The sequence below is a fragment of the Heterocephalus glaber genome, unplaced genomic scaffold, assembly GCF_053883595.1.
Source record: "Heterocephalus glaber isolate CG9 unplaced genomic scaffold, H.glaber_assembly_v1.0 deba00001666, whole genome shotgun sequence".
In the NCBI taxonomy this organism is placed as follows: Eukaryota; Metazoa; Chordata; class Mammalia; order Rodentia; family Bathyergidae; genus Heterocephalus; species Heterocephalus glaber.
The window spans coordinates 22,191,076-22,200,139 of record NW_028258406.1 but is presented as its reverse complement, the minus strand read 5'-3'; positions in this window follow the sequence as shown (position 1 = coordinate 22,200,139).

The following is a 9,064-nucleotide window of genomic DNA, read 5'->3' as shown; positions in this document are numbered from 1 at the left end:
TTATAAAGTATTTCCAAGAGATTTTATTGCAGGTGACTTTTCATACAATATATACTCTAGCCCTAAAAATCTAATGAAGGATGCAGTGAGAATGAGCAGCAAAATAGAGGGTAAGGCCTCCACGCTCAGGGAATTTCTCTAATTTTATTTTCCTTCCCACTTTGAAGCACAGGCCAGGGTGCCCACTGTTCCACTGTGTTAGTGAATGTTTTTAACCAGATCAGGGTCTCTTTTCTGTGGCCCACTGAGTAACAGAGCATGGCTTATTACTTTTCCTCCACTTACCTTTGCTGGAAGCCCTCATGGTGTTTTTTAGGTTTTCCCACTAAACCTTCTCTCCATTTCCTCAGCTCTAGCCCAGGCAAGTATGTGGCAACAATATGTCTCCATACATGCAAAGAGCTGAAATAAGCCCCATCTATCTATATTTTAACGGACTTTATTTTTCTAGAGCAGGTCCACAGCAAAGTAGAGCACAATTCAGAGAATTCCTATGTATTTCCTGACCCTGCACATAAACAACCTCCCCTCTACTCATATTTCCCACCAAAATGGTACATTTGTTAAAACCAAGCACTCTTTATTGGCACATCATTGTCACCCAGAGTCTGTAGTTGATGTTAAGAGTTAGTTCTTGGTGGGGTACATTCTGTAGGTTGGGACAAATATATTATGACATCTGTCCACCATCACAGTACTACACAGAACAGTTCTACTGCCCTGAAATTCCTGTTTCACCTGTTAATCCCTCTTCCCACCCCAATCTCTCTAAATCACAGGTCTTTTTACCATCTCTATTGTTTTACTTTTCCCAAAATGCCTCATAGTTGAAATTACAGTGTGTAGGCTTGCTGACTGGCTTCTTTCGCTTAGTAATGTGCATTTAAGTAATATGCATATCCATGTTTTTTCATGTCCTTATAGTTTATTTCTCTTTAATAATAATAATATTAATAATAAATAATATTCCATTTTCTGGAGTTATCACAATGTGTTTATCCATTTGCTTACTGAAGGACATCTTTGATGCTTTCAGCTTTTAGCAACAATGAATAAAGTAGCTATAAACATCCATGTGTAGGCTTTTGTGCAGACATAGGTTTTCAGCTCATTTGGGTAAATACCAGGGAGGATGACGGAGCATAGTACATTAAGACTATGTTTAATCTTGTAAGAAACTGCCAAACTATCTTCGTAAGTAGCTGTACTGTACTATTTTACATTTCAACCAGCTGATGGAAAGTTAGGTTTATCTAAATATCACAGGCAAACCAACTCTCCTGGAATTTTCTGAAGAGGACCTGGGAGAGTGGTATAGAATGAAGTAGGAGTGGAAACCAACCTTAGAGAAATGATGATGAGTTAAAATACGGAACAGAAAGAGGAACGGAAGGGAGTTTTCATTTCTGTTCTTTCTTTGCTCTTCCTTTAAACAACCTTCATGCCACCCCAGACCCATCCACATACTAGCCCTGAAATGGGCTGAAGTGAGAGACAAGGGTTATGGCTAATGAGGTATGCTTCTTAGAAGACCCAGGAGCAGGGGACTACCTAGTGCACTTGGTTAAAAGGAAGTGGGTCTACTAGTCTCAGAACATGGCAGCTGTCAAAAAATGTTGGTTGACCAAAAGTACAAATGCAAACCTCAACTTCCAGTTTGCCTGCCCTTCAAGGGTATTATATCCTTGGTTAACTCAAGAAAGCTCAGATTAATTATTATTCCATAGACACTCTCTCCATTCATTCTTTTTTTCCAGAAAATGTTTGTTAAGTGCCTGCTATGTGCCAAGGTATAACATAGATACTGGATATGATTAACTCTCTTGTGAAGTCAAGGGCAGAGCTCAAAGCAGATCATATCTTGAGTTTGTCATTGTAGGACCTCTGACTCCAGTGCACGATGCACAAGTAAAGAAGGGAAGTTGATGTAGCAAGCATTTGGTTTAAAAATAAAGAACAGGCTTATGCTGAGGTCTTAGTGCATAATTATTTCAATAGGGCTGTTGAAAGCATTTTTCATCAAATACTGTTTAATAGAAAATATGACAGAATTAAATGGGAGATATGGAGAATGAAGTTTGTCCATATGAATAATTAAATGGGAAGTGTATGTGTGAGATGTATTGCCACTTAGGAAAAATGATTTATTCACTTGGAAGCAGTCAGTGTTAAATATAACTATAGTTGCTTGGCTAAGGAATGGACAATTTGTGTCTTATGACCACTTTTGAGAATAATATTTTCCAACAGAATGCCTACTTTTCGTTGTTTTCCACTAAAAATTACACATATGAGGAAAACAAATGGTTTCTGTTAACAAAGAATGATCTTATATTTCTCCTCTAGGACCTTGATTGAAGGCCAGTGGTTAATGACCAAAATTCTAATGCTGTCACTAGAATCTTACTAGAATATCATTTGAAACTCTTTGGATATATCTGATGACACTTTTAAAAACTTTTTACAAGCCTCAGGCATCAACACATTATAGCCATTCTGCAGATGAACTAGCTGTTGTTGTATATGTATCAACACAGTTTTAGGAAAAGCATGCCTCATTCTCAGACTTCCTTTTTAGCAGAGACTCACTTTTCCTCTTTTGTTATACTGCCCCTAGCATTAAGCTCAGTGCAAAGTGTGAAATAATGACAAATATGTAGAATGATTGAATCTTAGTTTTGCAACACTGTTTCCAGTGAAATGGAGCAGAAAGGAGTCACATACCCATGTTTCTTATATCAATAGTTTACTTGGCAGTTCATACTACAAGCCAAAGAGATCTTGACAAAGGTTTGTTGCCAAAGATGCCTTCTCTTAAATAAAATTGGTTAGAATTAGATTAATTTCCCTCAAGAGCAGCAAATACCAAGGGAAAACAGCCTATATGCCAAATGGCTTAATGTTATTCTTTGTCTACAACTGCCATTCTGTCTCTAGGGATGAAAGAGAGCCTCCCCCGCCCCTCCCCCAAACCCTTCTAAAACAATGGGGGGAGGAGGAGCCTGTATTGACAAATAGAGTTCAGGTAGAGTATAGAACAAATTGGAAGTCCTAATGAGAAACAAAAAGACCATATTGGTGACCCAAATAGTATACCTCAAAGTTTAAGCTCCTACACTAAATCCAGAAAAATTCTATGGGCTTCTAAAATTTATATTTTTCTTCTAGAGTATAAAGTTCTAAAGAATGTACATCCTAAATGATGTGTTCATAGATTACATTTTTTAAATAGACAGTTTCCTTTGAGATTGGTGCAAAAAGGAGCTAGTAGTGGTACGCTTGAGTGGAATGATGAAGAAAGGGGAAATGTGACTTAGATTCCTCACTGTCCTCAGCCTTGCTCCCTCCAAGCCATCCTTCTTGTTGTTAATCTTTCTAAAACATATCAGATCATGTTACCCCTTAACATGACCTAAACCCTTTGAGAGCTTTCCATATCTTTAGAACAGAACCTACACTCATCTTCTGGTCCACACTTCCCCCTACAATCCCATTTCCCGCCTTCTACACCCTCAAACCTTATCCAGCGACACTGCACCAGTAGAATGATTTTAGTTGCAAGTCATTCTGTTTGATCCTTAAACAACAAAGGGAAAACTAGCAACTACTTCATCAGTGTTTGGTCAGATTGTTGGTCCATGTTTTTGCAATCCCTTTAGCTCTTTGGGACACATTTATCTATAGTTGGCTCCACTTGTGGAAATAAAATGAAGGGCAGCAGCTCTTAGGTTTGGATGTTTCCTCTTCCATATCCAAAAGAAGTGAGCATCTTTCTTTCCCTAACCATCAAAGCAAAGTCCTGGGCTGTTTTCTGATTAGACATATCCAGCTCTGAACTAATATTCCTGAGGAAGTCGTGGCTAATTTGCTTAGGCCTGGAGGACGTGCCTCACTGAAAACCAACTCCCTCAACGCTTCCTCAAACATCTCATCCCCTGTAAAGCGTTTTGAAGTCTCTTGCTCCAAACACTCCCTTCTGTGTGTCATTCGTTTTCTTTAAGAGTTGAGAATCAAATCCAGGGTCTCACACTTTTGGCAAATGCTCTACCCTTAAACCATATCACCAGCCTCTCCCTCCCACCATGTGTCATCCTTATACCCAGGACAGACTTGATTAATATCCTTTACCCTTGTCCACCAACTATTTGTTGAATAAATTTAAAGAAAGTTAATCCCTTTAGAACTGAAATCATATCTTATTTATCTTTACTCTTGGCACCTATGAAATTACTAGAGAATGTATAAGAATTCCTTAAATAAATTCTGGGTTTTATTAATTCTACTGGAGGCATTGATCACCAAGTTGTGCTCTCTGTGTATAGGTGTGACCTTTTCTGACATCATATACTCAAGACAGAGATAGTTCTCAAAAAAATTAACTGGCTGGGCATGAAGATCCTTCTTGTTGCTCCAAAATACTGCTACAAGGAATGATTTTGTGTGGACATGGAGTCCATAGCCCAGCTAGCTGTGCCATGTACAAGGGGTAGAGGCAGCTAAGTCAATAGAAAACTAAGGTATTTGTTAAGTATAGCTTTTAAAACAAGGCACTGATAAAGTCACTGGAGTTCTTAAGGTATACTTTTTTAGCTGCCTGCTGGCCTGTGACTGGCACCTTGATTCTTTTTAATCCATTCTGGGTATTTTTTTTAATAAACATGAAGAAAAGCACCTCAAAAAAAAATTAACTGGCAATTAGGGCACAGGCAGATGGGAAATGAGGTGGCTATGTCTTTTGGTCTCAGTCCTTTTGGTCTGGGTTTAGAGGGATCTAAAGGTCTTTGAGGATCCAGGATACTATATTAGTTGCCAGTAATATTCCGTCTGCCATATAAAGTTACAAATCAGGCAAGAAGCTTCTTATAGGAACCTCAACCTGGTAACTTGGTCAGCTAGGTTACCTAATTGTATTTAAGCTCCATGCTCATGTTACTTTCATTATTCTTAATCAGAATGTGGGGAGCTTCTCTAAATTCTATTTCCTCTCATCTCAGAGCTCTGAGAAAACTACATAACTTTTACCTTCCCTCAATTAACAGCATCTGAGGGTAGAGTAAAGAATCAAACATTTCAGGCTGAGGATGTACCTCAGTGGGTAGAACATTTGCCTAACATTTGCTAAGGTTCTGGGTTCAATCTCTAGTACTGAAAAAAAAATTCCAAACCATGAAATAAAATTATCCTTGTCCCACAGTTTTTAAACACACTCTTGGTAGAGCATGGTACATATATGGTGGAGAATCATAGGAAGCAATTGGGCAATCTTAGGGAAGCGAATAATGAATTAGTAATGTTACATACTCTACAAATGATATCAGTGATAATAACACAAATATTCTGAAGGATCCTGGAATTTGAAGATAACACCTGCAGTATTAGTTGCTACTGTCTGTCATTGCAGCTATAAAAGCAGAAGAAGACAGGTTCTATGAACTGGGTGAAGTCACATATAAATGTAACAGCTAGAGACTATTAATAAGTATAAGCTAGTAAAGTATAAATTACACATCTGTGATGGCAGAGCAGCAGCATTATTTGACTGATTACCGAGGGAGTGATCAATGTGGAATGATATTAGTCAGGGCAGGTTCTTGAAGAGGTGACTCACTAATTTTTGGCATGAAATAGATGGTACTTGAAAAATATTATTTTAGCAACTGGATAGAGAATGAACTGAGATGGGGGAGCACAAAGCAGAGAGACCAGGTAGGAGGCAGTGATGCACATGAGGTGATGGGAACCAGCCTAATGCGTGAGCTGTGAAATATAGCCCGCCTGATTTAGAGAATGCAATCATTGTAACCAACTGTGTGACAATGTGGGCTCTGCAGACAAACGGACTTGGACTCCAATCCTGGCTCCACCACTTACTAGTGGTTTACTTAGGTAGCTAATCTACCTAATTTAAGTCTATTCCCTCATCCACAAAAATGCAGGAAATAATAGTATACTGGTGAGTGTACATCATTTCTGCTTTCTGGTATGTAAACATCCTTCCAGATTTGAGTGATCCATCCGTTCTTCTGTCTGCCTCTGGCAGCTAGGCCATAGGCATATGCTCTGAGCAGGGCTGGTTGATACTCATCTCTCTGTACTTGGAGATAGTGGTGCAAAGACACTGTGGTCAGTGTGAGAGTCTGCAAAGCCACTGTGGTGAGCCTGAGAGTCCAGGGGTATGGTGGAACTTGTTCTGGGAAATTATTACTGAGATAGGATCTTAACTCTGTGCTCAGGTTCTTTCCTTGACTCTCACCTGCATTTTGTCTTCCACCTTCCTGTGGATGCAGTCAGTTGCCTGAGGCTTCCTATAAATTCCTTTTCTGCTTAAGCTACCCAATCAGAAGCCTGAGTGGAACACAACTTTACAAGGCTGTTTGAGGATTGAATACAACAGTGTATACAAACCACTTAACCTAGTATCTGCCACATGCTTACTAAATGGGTGACCTAAGTTTGTGACAGAATGGTCACAGATGTGGATAACTAGACGTGAAAGAAAAATTAAAAGGAAGAAGGGGGAAGGTAGCACCAACTTTGCAATCTGCCTTCCTTAGCACTGTTCTGCCTCTGATAAAAACATGGGAGGACAGCTTTCTTGAAAAGGGGTTTAGATAGGGATGGCAAAGGTAGAACCTCTCAGCATGTCAACTGAGAACATGGTATTTTGTCAACATAACAAAGTCTGAACTTGTTAGCCAGGCACATGAGCTACTTCACAACCTTGTCCCAACCTGCTTTTCCAGCCGGATTCTTGCCACTCCCTGAAAAACACCTGATGATGAAGTCAGATCAAGCTGTCAGTGTGCCACCTGCCTAACTGTGGTATTTTGGGCTTCAGTGACTTTGCACACTAGCTTCCTTTTGCTGGCAATGTCCCTTTTGTGCATTGCATGTGTGTGTGGATGCGTTGCTGGGGATCAAACTCAGGGCCTTCCACACACTAGGTAAGTGCTTAACCACTGAGATACACCTCCAGCTGGAATGTCCTTATTCTCCCTCTTCTTGAGTGGCTTACTTAAATAACTTGGTTTAGATATTTTCCCTTCAATGAAGCCTTTCTAATGCTTCCAGCAAGAGTTACTCCCTGCTCTTCTGGGTTCCCAAAGAATTCTGCTCATCCCTCTCTGAGAGATCCCATTTTATTCTAATTTCCTCTTCACATCTCTCTCCTGCCCTGTGTGGCCCCAGGCAACAGAGACCTTGGTTTAGTCATCCTGATACACCATTTCCTAACATTATCTTGCACATGGACAGTATTTCATGGGCTCATTGCTGAATACCCAGATAATTTCTTTATAGATAAAGGGGTATGAATATAAGATAATGAATTTGATTCAATAATCCACACATGAAAGTCAGTCTTGTTTGTTATTTGTTAATGTGTTAATAATTAGTGTCTTTTGAACTTTCTAGATTCTAAAGGGCAGAGTTGTATTTTAACACACTTGTACCAACAACTTTGCACCAACAAATGCACAAAGTAATTAGAATCCTTTCTGAGGTGCTGTTTTAATGTAATCAAAACACTGTTGTTAATTTTCTGAAGAGATGGTGGCTAGAGATGGTGGCTACAATGGGCCAAGATTTTTCTGTAGATATTTTTCTAGCTCTGATTCCCATAATCCACCAAGTCATCTTTCATAAATAGGAACCCTAATTAAAAGAAATACTTCCCTTTATGTCTTCCTGATGTGAGTTTAAGTGCAAGGTTTCCAAGGAACATAGCCATGAAGTCAAAATTTAGCTATTTTACCTTGCATTGTCCGTAAAAATTATTCGTTTTAAATTTTTATTTAAAAGATTTTAGATATTTCAATTTAATTCATTTTTAAATAAACAATAAAGTCTTGTGATCCAAAATTTAAAAGTCTGTAGTATAAAATCTTCTTCCCAACCCCTTGTTCCCTAGACATCCAGCTTCTTCCCCTGTAAGCAGTCAAAGCTATTGTTTTCTTATGCATTCTTCCAGAGAATGTTTTATGCACATAAGGAAATATTATTTTCCTCTTACTGCCTTTTACACAAAAGGTAGCTTGAAACATAGTCCTGCATTTTGCTTTTCCATTGAACAGTTTATATCTTATAGATTTTTTCATATTAGTACATATATTTTTTTCCCCTTCCTCTGTTGTATTCTATTGCAGAGCAGACTACAATATGTTAATCCAGTTCCATTTTGATGGTCCTTCCTTAGGTTTGTCCCAATCCTTCCCATTTTATAAACAATCCAGCAGCTCCTTTAAGCCTCCTTTCAAATTTCCTATCAAATCTCTGCTTCCTTCATTCTCAAAAATTCTCTGTTTTATCTCACAAAGAAAACAGACTGTGTGACCATTAGATAGAAATTTCATCAGTTTTCTGCCTCCTCTGTACCTTGTATTTTATGTCCCTTCAGTAGTTTTCAGAAAGTGCCATGTTCTCTTTCATTTCTGTATCTTTCTACATAGCAACCCCATTCCCACTTCATTGGTTTGCTTAAGAAATCTGTATTAACCTTTCAAGTCCACATATGGACTTGTTTGCTGTGTTTTATATCTGTGCCTTAATGTAATACTTAATACACCTGCCCCACCATTATACTTGTACTGATTTGAAATTTGTGTTCAAGTCTATGTCCCCCTAATTCTGTGAGCACCTTGAGAACTAATTCACATCAGGATGCCCAACATTTAGCAGAGAGTCTGGTAATAAAAACAATAAATATTTGTTGAATAAATGCATAATGTGAAGATGTAAGTATATACCATAATGACAGGCAGTTGCAGAAGAGTAGAGCATGCCTTCACGTTTGCATAGTATAGCGGAAACAGCATATTGGGCCAGAAACTGAGACCCAATTCTAGTCTGTGGAAACAGGGAACTTTTCTAATATGTTCATTACTACAATCTCAGGGCCTAGAAGGAAGGACTGGCTCTTGATAAGTGCTGAGAAAGAATGAAGCTTTTTGAATTACTAAAAATGACCTTTGTTTGAATTAATCTGCAAGGGGAAAGCTAGAACCAGAATGTCTACAGCTTTTGGACTAACAAGAGACTATACCTGATGCCCAGTCATGGGTACCTC